This window comes from Oncorhynchus tshawytscha, linkage group LG14 (genome assembly GCF_018296145.1).
Source record: "Oncorhynchus tshawytscha isolate Ot180627B linkage group LG14, Otsh_v2.0, whole genome shotgun sequence".
Taxonomy (NCBI): Eukaryota; Metazoa; Chordata; class Actinopteri; order Salmoniformes; family Salmonidae; genus Oncorhynchus; species Oncorhynchus tshawytscha.
The window spans coordinates 58,536,547-58,557,635 of record NC_056442.1 but is presented as its reverse complement, the minus strand read 5'-3'; the positions used below and the strand labels follow the sequence as shown (position 1 = coordinate 58,557,635).

The window sequence follows — 21,089 nt, the reverse complement described above, 5'->3', positions numbered from 1 at the left end:
CGATATATAGACTAGATACCTCAACTCCTTCCTCTTTCTTCTGTAAGTACCAGTATGTTCCTCCTCCTGTCTTCTCTCCCTCCCCTGAGGGTGGTGGTGACAGGTGACAGAGCGTTTTCTTTAAGCCGTTTAAAGCAGGGTATTTATATATATATATTTATGTATTTATACCACCAAAGCCCTTCAAGTTGTCTCCTGCAAGACTCAGCTATTTCTGTGACTTTCAAACTACAGTACAGCAGACTCTGTCTCTCTCTGCCTCCTACATCTTCTCTCTCTCTCCTTTTGCTGTTTCTCAGCTGTGCTACCTTATCAGAGCACCATCTCTGTGTCTTAAAGCCTGTCGGGTATCTGTACACTGTGAGCCTGTTATAGTGGAACGTATTCCTCTCTCCACCCCCTCTCTCTCTACCCTCTCTCCCTGTCTCTCTCTACCCTCTCTCCCTGTCTCTCTCTACCCTCTCTCCCTGTCTCTCTCTACCCTCTCTCCCTGTCTCTCTCTACCCTCTCTCCCTGTCTCTCTCTCCACCCCCTCTCTCTCCCTGTCTCTCTCTACCCTCTCTCCCTGTCTCTCTCTGTCTCTCCCTGTCTCTCTCTACCCTCTCTCCCTGTCTCTCTCTACCCTCTCTCCCTGTCTCTCTCTACCCTCTCTCCCTGTCTCTCTCTACCCTCTCTCCCTGTCTCTCTCTACCCTCTCTCCCTGTCTCTCTCTCCACCCCCTCTCTCTCACTGTCTCTCTCTACCCTCTCTCTCCCTGTCTCTCTCTACCCTCTCTCCCTGTCTCTCTCTCACCCCCTCTCTCTCCCTGTCTCTCTCTACCCTCTCTCCCTGTCTCTCTCTACCCTCTCTCCCTGTCTCTCTCTACCCTCTCTCCCTGTCTCTCTCCACCCTCTCTCCCTGTCTCTCTCCACCCCCTCTCTCTCACGGTCTCTCTCTACCCTCTTTCTCCCTGTCTCTCTCCACCCTCTCTCCCTGTCTCTCTCCACCCCCTCTCTCACTGTCTCTCTCTACCCTCTCTCTCACTGTCTCTCTCTACCCTCTCTCCCTGTCTCTCTCCACCCTCTCTCCTGTCTCTCTCCACCCCCCTCTCTCACTGTCTCTCTCTACCCTCTCTCCCTGTCTCTCTGCACCCTCTCTCCCTGTCTCTCTCTACCCTCTCTCCCCGTCTCTCTCCACCCCCTCTCTCCCTGTCTCTCTCCCTGTCTCTCCCTCTCTCTCCCTGTCTCTCTCTACCCTCTCTCCCTGTCTCTCTCTACCCTCTCTCCCTGTCTCTCTCCACCCCCTCTCTCCCTGTCTCTCTCCACCCTCTCTCCCTCTCTCTCCACCCTCTCTCCCTGTCTCTCTACCCTCTCTCCCTGTCTCTCTCTACCCTCTCTCCCTGTCTCTCTCTACCCTCTCTCCCTGTCTCTCTCTACCCTCTCTCCCTGTCTCTCTCTACCCTCTCTCCCTGTCTCTCTCTCCACCCCCTCTCTCTCTCCCTGTCTCTCTCTACCCTCTCTCCCTGTCTCTCTCTACCCTCTCTCCCTGTCTCTCTCTACCCTCTCTCCCTGTCTCTCTCTACCCTCTCTCCCTGTCTCTCTCTACCCTCTCTCCCTGTCTCTCTCTACCCTCTCTCCCTGTCTCTCTCTACCCTCTCTCCCTGTCTCTCTCTCCACCCCCTCTCTCTCACTGTCTCTCTCTACCCTCTCTCTCCCTGTCTCTCTCTACCCTCTCTCCCTGTCTCTCTCTCCACCCCCTCTCTCCCCTGTCTCTCTCTACCCTCTCTCCCTGTCTCTCTCTACCCTCTCTCCTGTCTCTCTCTACCCTCTCTCCCTGTCTCTCTCCACCCTCTCTCCCTGTCTCTCTCCACCCCCTCTCTCTCACGGTCTCTCTCTACCCTCTTTCTCCCTGTCTCTCTCCACCCTCTCTCCCTGTCTCTCTCCACCCCCTCTCTCACTGTCTCTCTCTACCCTCTCTCTCACTGTCTCTCTCTACCCTCTCTCCCTGTCTCTCTCCACCCTCTCTCACTGTCTCTCTCCACCCCCTCTCTCACTGTCTCTCTCTACCCTCTCTCCCTGTCTCTCTGCACCCTCTCTCCCTGTCTCTCTCTACCCTCTCTCCCCGTCTCTCTCCACCCCCTCTCTCCCTGTCTCTCTCCCTGTCTCTCCCTCTCTCTCCCTGTCTCTCTCTACCCTCTCTCCCTGTCTCTCTCTACCCTCTCTCCCTGTCTCTCTCCACCCCCTCTCTCCCTGTCTCTCTCCACCCTCTCTCCCTCTCTCTCCACCCTCTCTCCCTGTCTCTCTACCCTCTCTCCCTGTCTCTCTCTACCCTCTCTCCCTGTCTCTCTCTACCCTCTCTCCCTGTCTCTCTCTACCCTCTCTCCCTGTCTCTCTCCACCCCCTCTCCCCTGTCTCTCTCCACCCTCTCTCCCTCTCTCTCCACCCTCTCTCCCTGTCTCTCTACCCTCTCCCTGTCTCTCTCCAGCCCCTCTCTCCCTGTCTCTCTCCAGCCCCTCTCTCCCTGTCTCTCTCCACCCTTTCTCCCTGTCTCTCGAGGCCACTGTGTTCTTGGGGACCTTCAATGCTGCAGAAATGTTTTGGTACTCTGGGCATAGACTCTGGGCATACTGCTGCCCTCTGTTAGACTCTGGGCATACTGCTGCCCTCTGTTAGACTCTGGGCATACTGCTGCCCTCTGTTAGACTCTGGGCATACTGCTGCCCTCTGTTAGACTCTGGGCATACTGCTGCCCTCTGTTAGACTCTGGGCATACTGCTGCCCTCTGTTAGACTCTGGGCATACTGCTGCCCTCTGTGAGACTCTGGGCATACTGCTGCCCTCTGTGAGACTCTGGGCATACTGCTGCCCTCTGTTAGACTCTGGGCATACTGCTGCCCTCTGTGAGACTCTGGACATATTGCTGCCCTCTGTGAGACTCTGGGCATACTGCTGCCCTCTGTGAGACTCTGGGCATACTGCTGCCCTCTGTGAGACTCTGGGCATACTGCTCCTGGGAGAGTGAGAAAGTAGAGAGAGGGAGATATAGAGAGTGGAATTAGAGAGGTAGTATAGAGAGGGAGATATAGAGAGTGGAAGTAGAGAGGTAGTAGAGTCAGAGAGAGGGAGATATATAGATATAGAGAGGTAGTAGAGTCAGTGAGAGGGAGATATAGAGATATAGAGAGTTGAAGTAGAGAGATAGTAGAGTCAGAGAGAGGTAGTAGAGTCAGAGAGATATATATAGAGAGTAGAAGTAGAGAGGTAGTAGAGTCAGAGAGAGATATATAGAGATATAGAGTGGAAGTAGAGAAGTAGTAGAGAGGTAGTAGAGTCAGAGAGATATATATAGAGAGTGGAAGTAGAGAGGTAATAGAGTCAGAGAGAGATATATAGAGAGTGGAAGTAGAGAGGTAGTAGAGTCAGAGAGAGAGATATAGAGAGTGGAAGTAGAGAGGTAGTAGAGTCAGAGAGAGATATATATAGAGAGCGGAAGTAGAGAGGTAGTAGAGTCAGAGAGATATATATAGAGAGTGGAAGTAGAGAGGTAGTAGAGTCAGAGAGAGGGAGATATAGAGATATAGAGAGTGGAAGTAGAGAGGTAGTAGAGTCAGAGGGAGAGATAGACATACAGCATTATAAAATCCATGTACACAAACAACAAGTGTGCTGTTAAAATTGGCAAAAGACACTCAAATGTCTTTCCACAGAGCTGTGGGGTGAGACAGGGATGCAGCTTGAGCCCCACCCTCTTCAACATATACATCAATGAATTGGCGCAGGCACTAGAACAGTCTGCAGCACCCGGCCTCACCCTACTAGAATCCGAAGTCAAATGTCTACTGTTTGCTGATGATCTGGTGCTTCTGTCACCAATCAAGGAGGGCCTACAGCAGCACCTAGATCTTCTGCACAGATTCTGCCAGACCTGGGCCCTGCCAGACCTGGGCCCTGACAGACCTGGGCCCTGACAGACCTGGGCCCTGACAGACCTGGGCCCTGACAGTAAATCTCAGTAAGACCAAAATAATGGTGTTCCAAAAAAGGTCCAGTCGCCAGGACCACAAATACAATATTCCATCTAGACACCGTTGCCATAGAGCAACACAAACATCTATATATACAATACCAATCAAAAGTTTGGACACACCTACTCATTCAAGGTTTTTTCTTTATTTGTTTTACTATTTTCTACATTGTAGAATAATAGTGAAGAGTCAAAACTATGAAATAACACTGGAATCATGTAGTAACCAAACAAAGTGTTGAACAAATCAAAATATATGCTATATTTGAGATTCTTCAAAGTAGCCACCCTTTGCAATGACAGCTTTGCACATTCTTGGCATTCTCTCAACCAGCTTCATGAGGTAGTCACCTGGAATGCATTTCAAATAACAGGTTTGCCATGCTAAAAGTTCATTTGTGGAATTTCTTTACTTCTTAATGTGTTTGAACCAATCAGTGTTGTGTTGTGACAAGGTAGGGGGTATATAGAAGATAGACCTCTTTGGTCAAATACTCCATATCTGCTGGGTGAAATACCACAGTGTGACATTACAGAAGAAAGATGTGTGACCTGTTGCCACAAGAAAAGGGCAACCAGTGAAGAACAAACACCATTGTAAATACTTTAACTATTTGCACATCATTACAACACTGTATATATACATAATATGACATTTGTAATGTCTTTATTCTTTTGGAACTTCTGTATGTGTAATGTTTACTGTAAATTTTTATTGTTTATTTCACTTTTGTATATTATCTACCTCACTAGCTTTGGCAATGTTAACACATGTTTCCCATGCCAATAAAGCCCCTTGAATTGAATTGAATTGAGAGGAAGGAGAGAGGTAGAGATAGAGAGTGGAAGGAGAGAGGTAGTAGAGAGAGAGAGGAAGGAGCAGAGGTAGAGATAGAGAGGTGGGGGGAAGGAGAGAGTAGAGAGAGAAAGGAGAGAGAGATAGTAGAGAGAGGTAGGAAGGAAGGAGAGGTAGAGATGGAGAGAGAGAGTAGAGAGAGAGAAAGGAAGGAGAGATAGAGAGTGGAAGGAGAGAGGTAGAGATAGAGAGTGGAAGGAGAGAGGTAGTAGAGAGAGAGAGGGGGTAAGGAGAGAGGTAGTAGAGAGAGAGGAGGAAGGAGAGAGGTAGCAGAAGAGAGAGAGAGTAGAGAGAGAGGAGGATAGAGAGGTAGAGAGAGAGGAAGGAGAGAGGTAGAGATAGAGAGTGGAAGGAGAGAGAGAGAGAGAGAGAGAGGGAAGGAGAGAGGAAGGAGAGAGAGGTAGAGATAGGTAGAGAGAGGAAGGATAGAGAGGTAGAGAGAGAGGAAGGAGAGGTAGTAGAGAGAGAGAGTAGTAGAGAGGTAGAGGGAAGGAGAGAGGTTGTAGAGAGAGAGAGGAGAGGTAGTAGAGAGAGAGGAGGAGAAGGAGAGAGGTTGTAGAGAGAGAGAGGTAGGATAGAGAGTGGAAGGAGAGAGGTAGTAGAGAGAGAGGAAGGAGAGAGAGAGAGGAAGGAGAGAGAGAGAGGAGGAAGAGAGAGAGAGAGAAGGAGAGAGAGAGGAAGGAGAGAGAGAGAGAAGGAAGAGAGAGAGAGGTCATAGAGAGAGAGGTTGTAGAGAGAGAGGTAGTAGAGAGAGAGAAGGAGAGGAGAGAGGAAGGAGAGAGAAGGAAGGAGAGGTCATAGAGAGAGAGAGGAAGGAGAGAGAGAGAGAAGGAGAGAGAGAGGAAGGAGAGAGGAGAGGAGAGAGAGGTCATAGAGAGAGGAGGAAGGAGAGAGGAAGTAGAGAGAGAGAGGAAGTAGAGAGAGAGAGGAAGGAGAGGTTGTAGAGAGAGAGGGTAGTAGAGAGAGAGGGAAGGAGAGAGAGAGAGGAAGGAGAGAGGTCATAGAGAGAGAGAGGAAGGAGAGAGAGAGAGGAAGGAGAGAGAGAGAGAAGGAGAGAGGTCATAGAGAGAGAGAGGAAGGAGAGAGGAGAGTAGAGAGAGAGAGGAAGGAGAGAGGTTGTAGAGAGAGAGGTAGTAGAGAGAGAGGAAGGAGAGAGGTCATAGAGAGAGAGGAGAGTAGAGAGAGGAAGGAGAGAGAGGAGGAGAGAGAGGTAGTAGAGGTAGTAGAGAGAGAGGTAGTAGAGAGAGAGAGGTAGTAGAGAGAGAGAGGAGAGGAGAGAGAGAGAGAGAGAGGAAGGAGAGGAGGTCGTAGAGAGAGAGAGGAAGGAGAGAGAGGAAGAGATAGAGAGAGATGTGACAGAGAGTATGTGAATGATGTCTGAGGTGATGGCTGGGCAGGTTTGGTTCAACATGAATTAAGATCAGTGTTCAAAAATAGACAACAAAGGAGAAGCACAGAAAAACCCACACTCCCTTGTTTCTCTGTTTATTAAGTGAACATGTTATTTCTCTCCAGGGGAGGTTGGGAGAAGGGAGAGCAGAGACGTGCCTGGACAGACATCAGAAATCAATAAAACTCACGTGTCTTATGAAATGCTCTGCACTTCCTCTCCTCTCCTCTCCCATGTCCCCTCCCCCCTTCTCCTCTCCTCCTCTCCTCTCCTCTCCTCTCTCTCCTTCTCCTTCATTCGTGGTTTAGTCTTTTGTGTGTTTGTGTCTCTTTCCCCCCAGTCAACGCGATGTGTCTGATGCTGCTTTTGTCTTGGTGTCACTGACAGCTGCTGGGTCCAGTCCATCACTGAGCAGAAGAGATATCAATACATCCCCTTCAGCATCTCTCTCTCTGTCTCTGTCTCTGTCTCTGTCTCGCTCTCTCTCTCTGTCTCACTCTCTGTCTCTGTCTCTCTCTCTCTCTGTCTCTCTCTCTGTGTCCCTCTCTCTCTCTGACTCTCTCTCTGTGTCTCTCTCTCTGTGTCTCTGTCTTTGTCTCCTTCTCTGTCTCTCTCTCTGTCTCTCTGTCTCTCTGTCTCTCTCTCTCCGTCTCTCTCCCTCGCTCTCTCTCTTTTTCTCCCTCCCTCTCTCGCCCTTTCTGATCTCTCTGATTGAATGTGTAGCGGCCATAGGAGGACAAAGAAAGACATGTTAAATCCCTAAAACTTCAAATCAAATCAAATCAAATCAAAATCAAATCTTCATGTGTGTGTCTGTTTGTGATTATGATATGATAAAAACATCCTAAAGATTGATTGTAAACATCGTTTGACATGTTTCTATGAACTGTAATGGAACTGTTTTGACTTTTCTTCTGGACTAAAGTGCCTGCGCCTCATGAATTTGGATCTGTGAACTAAACGCGCTAACAAAAAGGAGGTATTTGGACATAAATGATGGACTTTATCGAACAAACCAAACATTTATTGTGGAACTGGGATTCCTGGGAGTGCATTCCGATGAAGATCATCAAAGGTAACTGAATATTTATAATGCTATTTCTGACTTCTGTTGACTCCACAACATGGCGGGTATCTGTATGGCTTGTTTTGGTGTCTGAGCGCCATACTCAGATTATTCCATGGCTTTTGCTGTGAAGATTTTTGAAATTTGACAGTGGTTGGATTAAGGAGAAGTTTATCTTTAATTCCATGCATAACACTTGTATTTTCATCAACATTTATAATGAGTATTTCTGTTGTTTGATGTGGCTCTTCTTCTTGTGCACTTTCACCAGATGTTTGTTTGAGACAATGCATTTCTGAACATAACGTGCCAATGTAAACCGATTTTTGGATATAAATATATAAATATATATTTTTGGATATAAATATATAAATATATATTTTTGGATATAAATATGAACTTTATTGAACAAAACATACATGTATTGTGTAACATGAAGTCCTATGAGTGTCATCTGATGAAGATCATCAAAGGTTAGTGATTCATTTTATCTCTATTTCTGCTTTTTGTGACTCCTCTCTTTGGCTGGAAAAATGGCTGTGTTTTTGTGTGACTAGACACTGACCAAACATAATCACATGGTGTGCTTTCTCTCGTAAAGACTTTTTGAAATCGGACACTGTGGCTGGATTAACAACAGGTTTATCTTTAAAATGGTGTATAATACTTGTATGTTTGAGGAATTTTAATTCTGAGATTTCTGTTGTTTGAATTTGGCGTCCTGCACTTTCACTGGCTGTTGTCATATCGATCCCGTTAACGGGATTTCATTGGTAAGAAGTTAATAACTTCACCATAATCATAGGGATATTCAGCCTCTGCTTTTAAAAAAAACGTTTACACATCTACCAATCAGTGACTTTTGCGAGGCATTGGAAAACCTCCCTGGTCTTTGTGGTTGAACCTGTGTTTGACATTTTACTAGTTGATTGAGGGATCTTACAAATGTACATGTGGACTACAGATTTAAGGGGTAGTCATTCAAAAATCAGCGGTGCTGGCTAGCGGTGCTGGCTAGCGGTGCTGGCTAGAGGTGCTGGCTAGAGGTGCTGGCTAGAGGTGCTGACTAGAGGTGCTGGCTAGCGGTGCTGGCTAGAGGTGCTGACTAGAGGTGCTGACTAGAGGTGCTGACTAGAGGTGCTGGCTAGCGGTGCTGGCTAGCGGGGTAGAAAACTAGAAAATAACAGAGGGCCGCACACTCTAGGAGCTCAGATGCAATAATGTAAATATCCAACGTTTCGACAGCCAAGCGGTCTTCATCAGGGTATAATCACAAACACTCCGGGATGACTCGTTTATATAGTGTCAAAAGACACAGGTGTCTGTAATCATGGCCAAGAGTGACCTAATATCATTGGTTAATAATCAAATATTAAAATGTCATACAAAGAACAGCATTACAAACAACAAATGGATAGCATACGATCATAGACTCATTTTCGACGACACAAGCTTACAAACAATTACAAAGTCACAATAATCACAAGAATGGCTTCAGATCGAAGTCCACGTTGAACCATTGAACATGGAATGAGTCCACTTGTTGAGCACATTTTTACTCCTGAACTTATTTAGTCTCCTCGTCATAACAAAGGGGTTGAATAACTTATTGATATAAGACATATAAGCTTTTAATTTTAAATACATTTGTAGAAACGTCTAATAACATAATTCCACTTTGACATTACGGGGTAGATCGACGAAACAAAATCTCAATATAATATACATATATTTTTTAAATTTAATAATATATATTTTTTTTAATTCATGCTGTAACAAAACAAAATATAGAAAAAGTCAAGGGGTGTGAAAACCTTATAAAGGCACTCTATAATAGTGTAAAGTCTACAGACTGGTAGTGATATAATAGTGTAAAGTCTACAGACTGGCAGTGATATAACAGTGTAAAGTCTACAGACTGGCAGTGATATAACAGTGTAAAGTCTACAGACTGGCAGTGATATAACAGTGTAAAGTCTACAGACTGGCAGTGATATAACAGTGTAAAGTCTACAGACTGGCAGTGATATAATAGTGTACAGTCTACAGACTGGCAGTGATATAACAGTGTAAAGTCTACAGACTGGCAGTGATATAACAGTGTAATGTCTACAGACTGGTAGTGATATAACAGTGTACAGTCTACAGACTGGCAGTGATATAACAGTGTAAAGTCTACAGACTGGCAGTGATATAATAAAGTGACTGGCAGTGATATGTGGAGACCTATAACAGTGTAAAGTCTACAGATATATATAACAGTGTCTATGGCATTATATGTAAAGTCTACAGTTGTATACAGTGTAAAGTCTACAGACTGGTAATATAACAGTGTAAAGTCTATGGCAAAAAGTAGACTGGTAGTGATATAACAGTGTAAAGTCTACAGACTGGCAGTGATATAACAGTGTAAAGTCTAATGCAGACTGGCAGTGATATAATAGTGTAAAGTCTACAGACTGGCAAATAATAGGGTCTACAGACTGGCAATATAACAGTGTAAAGTCTACAGACTGGCAGATATAATAGTGTAAAGTCTACAGACTGGCAGTGATATAATAGTGTACAGTCTACAGACTGGCATTATAACAGTGTAAAGTCTACAGACTGGTAGTGATATAACATAATGTCTAAAAGTGATATAATAGTGTACAGTCTACAGACTGGCAGTGATTAACATGTAAAGTCTACAGACTGGCAGTGATATAACAGTGTAAAGTCTAAGACTGATGATATAACAGTGTAAAGTGACTGTGATATAACAGTGAAAGTCTAGACTGGCAGTGATATAATAGTGTAAAGTCTACAGACTGGCAGTGATATAACAGTGTAATGTCTACAGACTGGCAGTGATATAATAGTGTAAAGTCTACAGACTGGCAGTGATATAACAGTGTAAAGTCTACAGACTGGCAGTGATATAACAGTGTAAAGTCTACAGACTGGCAGTGATATATTTGTAAAGTCTACAGACTTTTGATATAACAGTGTAAAGTCTACAGACTGGCAGTGATATAACAGTGTAAAGTCTATAGACTGATATAATAGTGTAAAGTGGACAGTGATATAACAGTGTAAAGTCTACAGACTGGCAGTGATATAACAGTGTAAAGTCTACAGACTGGCAGTGATATAATAGTGTAAAGTCTACAGACTGGCAGTGATATAACAGTGTAAAGTCTATAGACTGGCAGTGATATAATAGTGTCTATTGGGAGACCTGTAAGGATATAACAGTGTCTATATTATGTCTATATACAGTGTTGTAACGATATGCAAATAGTTTAAGTAAAAAAATAATTTAAAAAGTATATTAACATAAATATGGGTTGTAAATTTGCATGCAGATGTAGTTATCACATTTGACTGGCATTTTGATACTCAACACATACTAAAATAATACTGTAGGTTTCATCTCTCTTTTTTTTAATGATGCAGAAATGACTGTGAGTGAAGAGCAGTGATGATGTTGAGTCCAGAGAGAGAAACTGCAGACCTGACCTGACAAGGCAGAGATTTGAAGCTGAGCTTTTATCCCGAGGAGGGCAACGCCAGCACATTCTGACTGGAATGGACTGGCCACCTCAGCAGACTGGACAGGGACTGGGTACGGGGGAAAGGTGTGTGTGTGTGTGTGTGTGTGTGTGTGTGTGTATGTAGTGTGTGTGTGTAGTGTATGTGTGTGTGGGAGAGAGAGAGAGCGAGAAAGAAAGGTGAGAGGGAAGGAGAAGAAAGGACGAAGGAGGGGAGAGAGATCTCATTACAGTAATAGCTCTGACCCAGAAGAGGTGGGTTAGCAGCTCAATACCCAAAACACAGAAAATCCAAACACCTCTGTCCTCTTCCTCTTCCTACCTCTTAAACGAACACAGTTCCCTCAGGCTTGGCATGTGTAGAGAGAGAGAGAGATCAGTCTTTGTCTGTATACTGCAGTGCATCTTGTACAGTCATACAGTCAACGAGTCGTTCTTACAGCCATGTTTTCACAATGTTTCTGTTTCTGAATGACCTACAAGGAGAGATGTCTTGGTAAAAGGGGGGATACCTAGTCAGTTGTACAGGGAAAGGGGGGTAACTAGTCAGTTGTAAAGGGAAAGGGGGATACCTAGTCAGTTGTAAAGGGAAAGGGGGATACCTAGTCAGTTGTATAGGGAAAGGGGGATACCTAGTTAGTTGTATAGGGAAAGGGGGATACCTAGTCAGTTGTATAGGGAAAGGGGGATAACTAGTCAGTTGTACAGGGAAAGGGGGATAACTAGTCAGTTGTATAGGGAAAGGGGGGATACCTAGTCAGTTGTACAGGGAAAGGGGATAACTAGTCAGTTGTAAAGGGAAAGGGGGATACCTAGTCAGTTGTAAAGGGAAAGGGGGATACCTAGTCAGTTGTATAGGGAAAGGGGGATACCTAGTTAGGGAAAGGGGGATAACTAGTCAGTTGTATAGGGAAAGGGGGATAACTAGTCAGTTGTACAGGGAAAGGGGGATAACTAGTCAGTTGTAAAGGGAAAGGGGGGGATACCTAGTCAGTTGTAAAGGGAAAGGGGGATACCTAGTCAGTTGTAAAGGGAAAGGGGGATACCTAGTCAGTTGTATAGGGAAAGGGGGATACCTAGTTAGTTGTATAGGGAAAGGGGGGATACCTAGTCAGTTGTATAGGGAAAGGGGGGATACCTAGTTAGTTGTATAGGAAAGGGGGATACCTAGTTAGTTGTATAGGGAAAGGGGGGATACCTAGTCAGTTGTACAGGGAAAGGGGGATAACTAGTCAGTTGTACAGGGAAAGGGGGATAACTAGTCAGTTGTAAAGGAAAGGGGGATAACTAGTCAGTTGTAAAGGGAAAGGGGGATAACTAGTCAGTTGTATAGGGAAAGGGGGATAACTAGTCAGTTGTATAGGGAAAGGGGGATAACTAGTCAGTTGTATAGGGAAAGGGGGATACCTAGTCAGTTGTATAGGAAAGGGGGATAACTAGTCAGTTGTATAGGGAAAGGGGGATAACTAGTCAGTTGTATAGGGAAAGGGGGATAACTAGTCAGTTGTACAGGGAAAGGGGGATAACTAGTCAGTTGTACAGGGAAAGGGGGATACCTAGTCAGTTGTACAGGGAAAGGGGGATACCTAGTCAGTTGTACAGGGAAAGGGGGATAACTAGTCAGTTGTAAAGGGAAAGGGGGATACCTAGTCAGTTGTAAAGGGAAAGGGGGATACCTAGTCAGTTGTAAAGGGAAAGGGGGATACCTAGTCAGTTGTAAAGGGAAAGGGGGATACCTAGTCAGTTGTAAAGGGAAAGGGGGATACCTAGTCAGTTGTACAGGGAAAGGGGGATAACTAGTCAGTTGTATAGGGAAAGGGGGATAACTAGTCAGTTGTATAGGGAAAGGGGGATAACTAGTCAGTTATATAGGGAAAGGGGGATACTTAGTCAGTTGTATAGGGAAAGGGGGATAACTAGTCAGTTGTATAGGGAAAGGGGGATAACTAGTCAGTTGTATAGGGAAAGGGGGATAACTAGTCAGTTGTACAGGGAAAGGGGGATAACTAGTCAGTTGTATAGGGAAAGGGGGATACCTAGTCAGTTGTATTGGGAAAGGGGGATAACTAGTCAGTTGTATAGGGAAAGGGGGATAACTAGTCAGTTGTATAGGGAAAGGGGGATAACTAGTCAGTTGTACAGGGAAAGGGGGATAACTAGTCAGTTGTACAGGGAAAGGGGGATACCTAGTCAGTTGTAAAGGGAAAGGGGGATAACTAGTCAGTTGTAAAGGGAAAGGGGGATACCTAGTCAGTTGTACAGGGAAAGGGGGATAACTAGTCAGTTGTATAGGGAAAGGGGGATAACTAGTCAGTTGTATAGGGAAAGGGGGATAACTAGTCAGTTATATAGGGAAAGGGGGATACTTAGTCAGTTGTATAGGGAAAGGGGGATAACTAGTCAGTTGTATAGGGAAAGGGGGATAACTAGTCAGTTGTACAGGGAAAGGGGGATAACTAGTCAGTTGTACAGGGAAAGGGGGATAACTAGTCAGTTGTATAGGGAAAGGGGGATACCTAGTCAGTTGTATTGGGAAAGGGGGATAACTAGTCAGTTGTATAGGGAAAGGGGATAACTAGTCAGTTGTATAGGGAAAGGGGGATAACTAGTCAGTTGTACAGGGAAAGGGGGATAACTAGTCAGTTGTACAGGGAAAGGGGGATACCTAGTCAGTTGTACAGGGAAAGGGGGATAACTAGTCAGTTGTAAAGGGAAAGGGGGATAACTAGTCAGTTGTAAAGGGAAAGGGGGATAACTAGTCAGTTGTATAGGGAAAGGGGGGATAACTAGTCAGTTGTATAGGGAAAGGGGGATAACTAGTCAGTTGTATAGGGAAAGGGGGATACCTAGTCAGTTGTAAAGGGAAAGGGGGATACCTAGTCAGTTGTATAGGGAAACATAACTAGTCAGTTGTATAGGGAAAGGGGGATACCTAGTCAGTTGTACTGGGAAAGGGGGATAACTAGTCAGTTGTACAGGGAAAGGGGGATAACTAGTCAGTTGTACAGGGAAAGGGGGATAACTAGTCAGTTGTACAGGGAAAGGGGGATAACTAGTCAGTTGTACAGGGAAAGGGGGATAACTAGTCAGTTGTATAGGGGAAAGGGGGATAACTAGTCAGTTGTATAGGGAAAAGGGGGATACCTAGTCAGTTGTATATAACTAGTCAGTTGTACAGGGAAAGGGGGATAACTAGTCAGTTGTATAGGGGAAAGGGGGATAACTTGTCAGTTGCACAACTGAATGCCTTCAACCGAAATGTGTCTTCCACATTTATACCCAACTTCTGAGTCAGAGTGGTTCGGGGCGGGGCGGGGGGCTGCCTAACTACATCATCGGCGCCTGGGGAGCAGTTGTATTATCTTTGTCAAGGGCAGAACGGAAGATTTTTACACCTTGCCAACTCGGGGATTCAAGACAGTAACCGAAACGTTCTTATCTTTGTTACATTATATTCCTGTTATATTATCTTTGTTACATTATATCCCTGGTATATTATCTTTGTTACATTATCTTTGTTACATTATCTTTGTTACATTATATCCCTGTTATATTATCTTTGTTACATTATATCCCTGTTATATTATCTTTGTTACATTATCTTTGTTACATTATATCCCTGTTATATTATCTTTGTTACATTATCTTTGTTACATTATCTTTGTTACATTATATCCTTGTTATATTATCTTTGTTACATTATATCCCTGTTATATTATCTTTGTTACATTATATCCCTGTTATATTATCTTTGTTATATTATATCCCTGTTATATTATCTTTGTTGCATTATATCCCTGTTATATTATCTTTGTTACATTATATCCCTGTTATATTATCTTTGTTACATTATATCCCTGTTATATTATCTTTGTTACATTATATCCCTGTTATATTATCTTTGTTACATTATATCCCTGTTATATTATCTTTGTTACATTATATCCCTGTTATATTATCTTTGTTACATTATATCCCTGTTATATTATCTTTGTTACATTATATCCCTGTTATATTATCTTTGTTACATTATATCCCTGTTATATTATCTTTGTTACATTATATCCCTGTTATATTATCTTTGTTACATTATATCCCTGTTATATTATCTTTGCTACATTATATCCCTGCTATATTATCTTTGTTATATCCTATTCCCTGCTATATTATCTTTGTTATATCCTATTCCCTGGCAAAATCCAAATCTCTAAACATTGGACACAAGGCCTGGTGTGTTTCAGGCTTTATTAGTCGTATGTATGGGATACACATGGTACACAACGTGCTAATAAATGCTCGTGTGTGTGTGTGTGTGTGTGTGTGTGTGTGTGTGTGTGTGTGTGTATATACATCACCATGGAGCTTCCTTTCTCGATAAACAGAAAGATTATACAGAGAAGGGAAAGTCAGGGCTCATCACTCTTATTTTCATGACATGTTTTCTCGTTCCGTTCTCCAACTCGGGGAGGAGTGAATTATTTATCTAACATGGGGAAGGAACTTCTAAAAGGATAAAGGGGCAATCACTACTTTTCCTCCTCGCTGTATGGAATCCTTCTGAGAAAAGACTATGGGCAGACAGACAGATGGGCAGATGGACGGATAGGCGGATGGGCAGATGGACGGACAGGCAGACAGACGGATGGGCAGACGGACGGACAGTCAGACAGACGGACGGGCAGACAGACGGACGGGCAGACGGACAGGCAGACGGACGGGCAGACGGACGGGCAGACGGACGGGCAGACGGACAGGCAGACAGACGGCGGGCAGACAGACGGACAGGCAGACAGACGGACGGGCAGATGGACGGGCAGACGGACGGACGGGCAGACGGACGGACGGGCAGACGGACGGACGGGCAGACGGACAGGCAGACAGACGGACGGGCAGACAGACGGACAGGCAGACGGACAGGCAGACAGACAGGCAGACAGACGGACGGGCAGACAGACGGACGGGCAGACGGACAGGCAGACGGACGGGCAGACGGACGGGCAGACAGGACAGGCAGACAGACGGACGGGCAGACAGACGGATGGGCAGACGGACAGGCAGACAGACGGATGGGCAGACGGACAGGCAGACAGACAGACGGATGAGCACCACCCAAGGGAATGAAAGAGCGAGAGGGAGAGACTTTTGTTTAATGTAAAATTTATGTATTTTATTAATGATTTTACATTTTTTACATTTTAATTTATTTATTTTATCAGTGTAAAAATATATTTCCCATGTCAATACATGGGCACTTTGAATTTCATTGAGGAGGAGAAACAGGCAGAGAGAGAGAGAGAGAGAGAGAGGAGGGGAGGCTCTCTATTGGGTTAGTTTACTGCTGGAGCCGCTGTTGGGATGGATATGACGTTTCTGTAGTGTACTCTACTGTACTCTATTTTACTGTACTGTACTCTGCTATACTCTATTGTACTATAATACTATACTCTACTCTATTTTACTGTACTGTACTCTGCTATACTCTATTGTACTATAATACTATACTCTACTGTACTCTGCTATACTCTATTGTACTATAATACTATACTCTACTGTACTCTACTCTACTCTATTTTACTGTACTGTACTCTGCTATACTGTACTATCCTCTACTCTGCTATACTGTACTATCCTCTACTCTGCTATAATGTACTATCCTCTACTCTGCTATACTGTACTATCCTCTACTCTGCTATACTGTACTATCCTCTAATGTATACTGTACTATCCTCTACTCTGCTATACTGTACTATCCTCTACTCTGCTATACTGTGATCTACTATATTCTATTTTACTCTACTCTACTATAGACTACAATACTCTATTTTACTTTACTGTACTCTGCTATATTCTATTTTACTCTATTCTACTGTAGACTACAATACTCTATTTTACTGTACTGTACTCTACTATACTCTATTGTACTGTAATACTATACTATACTCTACTTTACTGTATTCTACTATACATCTGCCTCTGATGTTAAGCGGACCAGTTTCCCAGACACAGCAGCTCCCCTCTTCCTAGTTTTATTTATTGACTTACACGCTATACCCTACTCTACAATACCCAACTATACTATACTCTACTCTACAAATACTCCACCGTACTCTACTATACTCCTCAATACTCCACCGTACTCTACTATACTCCTCAATACTCCACCGTACTCTACTATACTCCTCAATACTCCACCGTACTCTACAATACTCCGGCGTACTCTGCTATACTCTACAATACCCAACTGTACTCTGCTATGCTCTACAATATTCCACTGTACTCTAATATGCTCGACTCTACAATGGCCCGCCGTACTCTGCTATACTCTACTATACTCTACAATACCCAGCTGTACTTTACTATACAATACCCAACTCTACTATACTCAACAATACTCCGCTGTACTCTGCTATACTCAACTCTCCAATGCCCCACCGTACCCTGCTATACTCTACAATACCTCGCTGTACTCCATTATGCTCTACTCTACAATGCTCCACCATACTCTGCTATACTCTACAATACCCTGCTGTACTCTACTATACTCCAATCTACAATGTTCTGCTGTACTTTGCTATACTCTAATCTACAATACTCCGCTGTACTCTACTCCACCGTACCATGCGACACTATGCTATACTATACTCTGCTCTACTATACTCCACCATACTCTACTGTGCTCTGCTATGCTCTGCTGTACTATACTATACTGTACTATACTCTGCTCTCCTGTACTCTACTCTACTCTGCTATACAATACTGTACTGTGCTCTACTGTACTATACTCTGCTATACTGTGCTCTGCTCCACTCTACTATTCTGTGCTCCTCTGTACTCTACAATACAGTATCCCACTCTACTATGCTGTACTCTTCTCTGCTATGCTCTATTGTGATCTGCTATACTGTACTCTACTCTACTATACTCCACTGCGCTCTGCTCTACTATACTCCACTGTACTCTACTATACTGTACCCCACTACTATACTCTATTGTGCACTACTATACTCCACTATACTGTACCCCACTCTGCTATACTCGACTGTACTCTACTGTACTCTACTCTACTATACTATGCTGTATTCTGCTATACTGTACTCTACTTCACTATACTCTACTCCACTATACTCTACTGTACTCTACTCCATTATACTCTACTGTACTCTACTCCACTATATGATATTGTACTATACTGTACTCTGCTATGCTCTACTGTATTCTAATCTAGTTATATTTATTAACCTATACTCTATTGTACTCTACTATACTGTGTTCCACTCTACTATACTTGACTGTACTCTACTCTATTGTGCTCTACTATACTATGCTGTATTCTGCTATACTGTACTCTACTCCACTCCACTACACTCTACTGTACTCTACTCTACTATGCTCTACTGTACTCTACTATACTATGCTGTATTCTGCTATACTATACTCCACTATACTCTACTCCACTATACTCTACTGTACTCTACTGTACTCTACTATACTGTACTCTACTCCACTATACTCTACTGTACTCTACTACACTCTACTGTACTCTACTATACTGTACTCCACTCCACTACACTCTATAGTACTCTAATCTAGTTATAATCATTAACCTGATGATTAACAGGAACTACTAGTAGTTACACAGGACAGACTGCCCCCCGTATACCCCCTCTCCACGCACACACACAGAGCATTTTTCTCTGGGATTTTGATGACTGAGGAAAGTGGAAATAATGAAATAAATGCTGAAGTGGCCATTTAAGGGGATTAGATGTACAGAGAGAGAGAAAGAAATGGGGGAGAGATGGGGGAGGATGGGGAGAAAGGGAGAAGAGGAGGGAGAGAGAGAAGGAGAGAGAAGAGGAGGGAGAGAGAGAGAGAGAGAAGGGGAGGGAGAGAGGGAAGGGGAGGGAGAGAGGGAAGGGGAGGGAGAGAGAGAGAGAAGGGGAGGGAGAGAGAGAAGGGGAGGGAGAGCGAGAGAGAGAGAGAGAAGGGGAGAGAGAGAGATCTCAAGCCTTCAGGCTCTAATGTAATGAGAGAGGAAGAGAGTGTGAGAGAGAGAGAGGGGGGGTGAGAGAAATATGGGGAGGGGAGGGTGCTCAGGCTCTTTGGCAATTAAACTGATTAATACCACGAGCCAAGGAGAGTGTGTGTGTGTGGGGGGGGGTACGGGGGGGCAGTTAATGGAGCCACATAAGAATCATTGCCACTTGATTTAGCCTGCCTACGGAGAGAAGAGAGGGTGAGAACACAGGAGAAGAGAAGAAAGAGGGAGGGAGGGAGGGAGGGAGGGAGGGAGGGAGGGAGGGAGGGAGGGAGGGAGGGAGGGAGGGAGGGAGGGAGGGAGGGAGGACCCACAGAGGACGCTGATGTATTGCAAAAGAAAAGAGAGACAAAGAGAGAGAGGGCGAGGGAGAGGGAGGGAGGGAGGGAGGGAGGAAAAGGGAGAGAGAGACAGAGACACAGAGAGAGAGACAAAGAGAGAGAGGGAGAGAGCCAAGGACGAAAGGAGAGAGAAATATGAGGATGGTGAGGAGAGAGGAAGAGGCATGACAGAGTAGCGAGCAATCTTTTAGCTGCTTACTCCTCTATATCTCTTGTGGTGTTTGTGTGTTTTCCCCTTTACGACTTACCACAGGGAAACTGTTCACTGGTACACACACACAGCCCTGATGACGTCTTCTCTACAGGCACTAACTTGGCTGGACAGGACAGAGGGATGTGGAGGGTGGAACTAAAGGAGAGGGAACGCTTAAGTGCAATGGTTCCCCAAGAGAGAGAGAGAAATGTAGAGGGAGAGAGAGAGAGAGGGGAGGAGGGAGAGAGAAATGTAGAGAGCGAGAGAGAGAGAGAAATATATATATAGAGAGAGAATAAGAGAGACAGGGGAGGAGGGAGAGAGAGGGAGAGAGAGAGGGATATAGAGAAAGATAGGGGAGGAGGGAGAGAGAGAGGGAAGGAGGAAGAGAGAAAGAGAGGGGAGGAGGGAGAGAGAGAGGGATATAGAGAAAGATAGGGGAGGAGGGAGAGAGAGAGGGATATAGAGAAAGAGAGGGAAGGAGGAAGAGAGAAAGAGAGGGGAGGAGGGAGAGAGGGACAGAGGAGGAGGAAGAGAGAAATAGAGGGGAGGAGGGAGAGAGTGGTGGAGGGAAGGAGAGAGAGGGGAGGAGAGAGAGAAGGACAGAGGGAGGAGGGTGAGAGAGAGATGTAGAGAGAGAGATAGAGAGAAAGAGAGGGGAGGAGGGAGAGAGAGATGTAGAGAGAGAAGAAGGACAGAGGGAGGAGGGTGGGAGATAGGGAAGGAAGAAGAGCGGGATGTGGAGGGTATAACTAAAGGAGAGGGAACGCTTAACTGGAATGGTTCCCCGAGAGAGAGAGACAGAGAGAGGAGGAGGAAGAGAGAGGAGGAAGAGGGAAAGGGGAGGAGGGGTGGAGAAAGAGAGAGTGTAACGATGTGCGCTGAGAGTCTGGAAGCAGGTTCAAGGAGTGTTTTAATAAATAAACACAACATAAAACAACATTGAAACCACAAACAACGCACAGCCATAACACAGGAACAGAAACAATAACCCCTGGGGAAGGAACCAAAGGGAGTGACAGATGTAGGGCAGGTAATCAGGGAAGTGATGGAGTCCAGGTGAGACTGATGACGCGCAGGTGCACGTAACGATGGTGACAGGTGTGCGCCCTAACGAGCAGCCTGGTGATCTAGAGGCCGGGGAGAGAGAGAGAGATCATGAGCAGATGAGCTCCTGCATTTTTCAGCATGTTCTTAAAAAAATATAGACTTAGAGTTAGAAAAACTTGAATTTTTTTGTCAGGGACATTTACAGGATACTACCCTCCACAACATAACCTTCACTATGTCACCAGGACATAGACAGGATAATACCCTCCACAACATAACCTTCACTATGTCACCAGGACATAGACAGGATACTACCCTCTACAACATAACCTTCACTATGTCACCAGGACATATACAGGATACTACCCTCTACAACACTATGTCACCAGGACATATACAGGATACTACCCTCTACAACACTATGTCACCAGGACATAGACAGGATGACCCTCTACAACACTATGTCACCAGGACATAGACAGGATACAGATCTACAACACTATGTCACCAGGACATATTTCAGGATACTACCCTCTACAACACTATGTCACCAGGACATATAAAACTACCCTCTACAACACTTGTCACCAGGACATTTACAGGATACTACCCTCTATGTC

At 44.7% G+C, this 21,089-nt stretch overlaps 1 long non-coding RNA gene across 1 annotated transcript in view; it reads right to left on the bottom strand.

The window, feature by feature from the left end:
* Positions 1 to 271, bottom strand: part of LOC121839199 — a 25,549-nt gene extending 25,278 nt beyond the window's left edge. The window contains exon 1 of the long non-coding RNA XR_006078744.1: positions 1 to 271. This exon is cut by the window's left edge and continues 78 nt beyond it. This is a non-coding gene — a long non-coding RNA (uncharacterized LOC121839199).
* Positions 272 to 21,089: the final 20,818 nt, after the last annotated feature.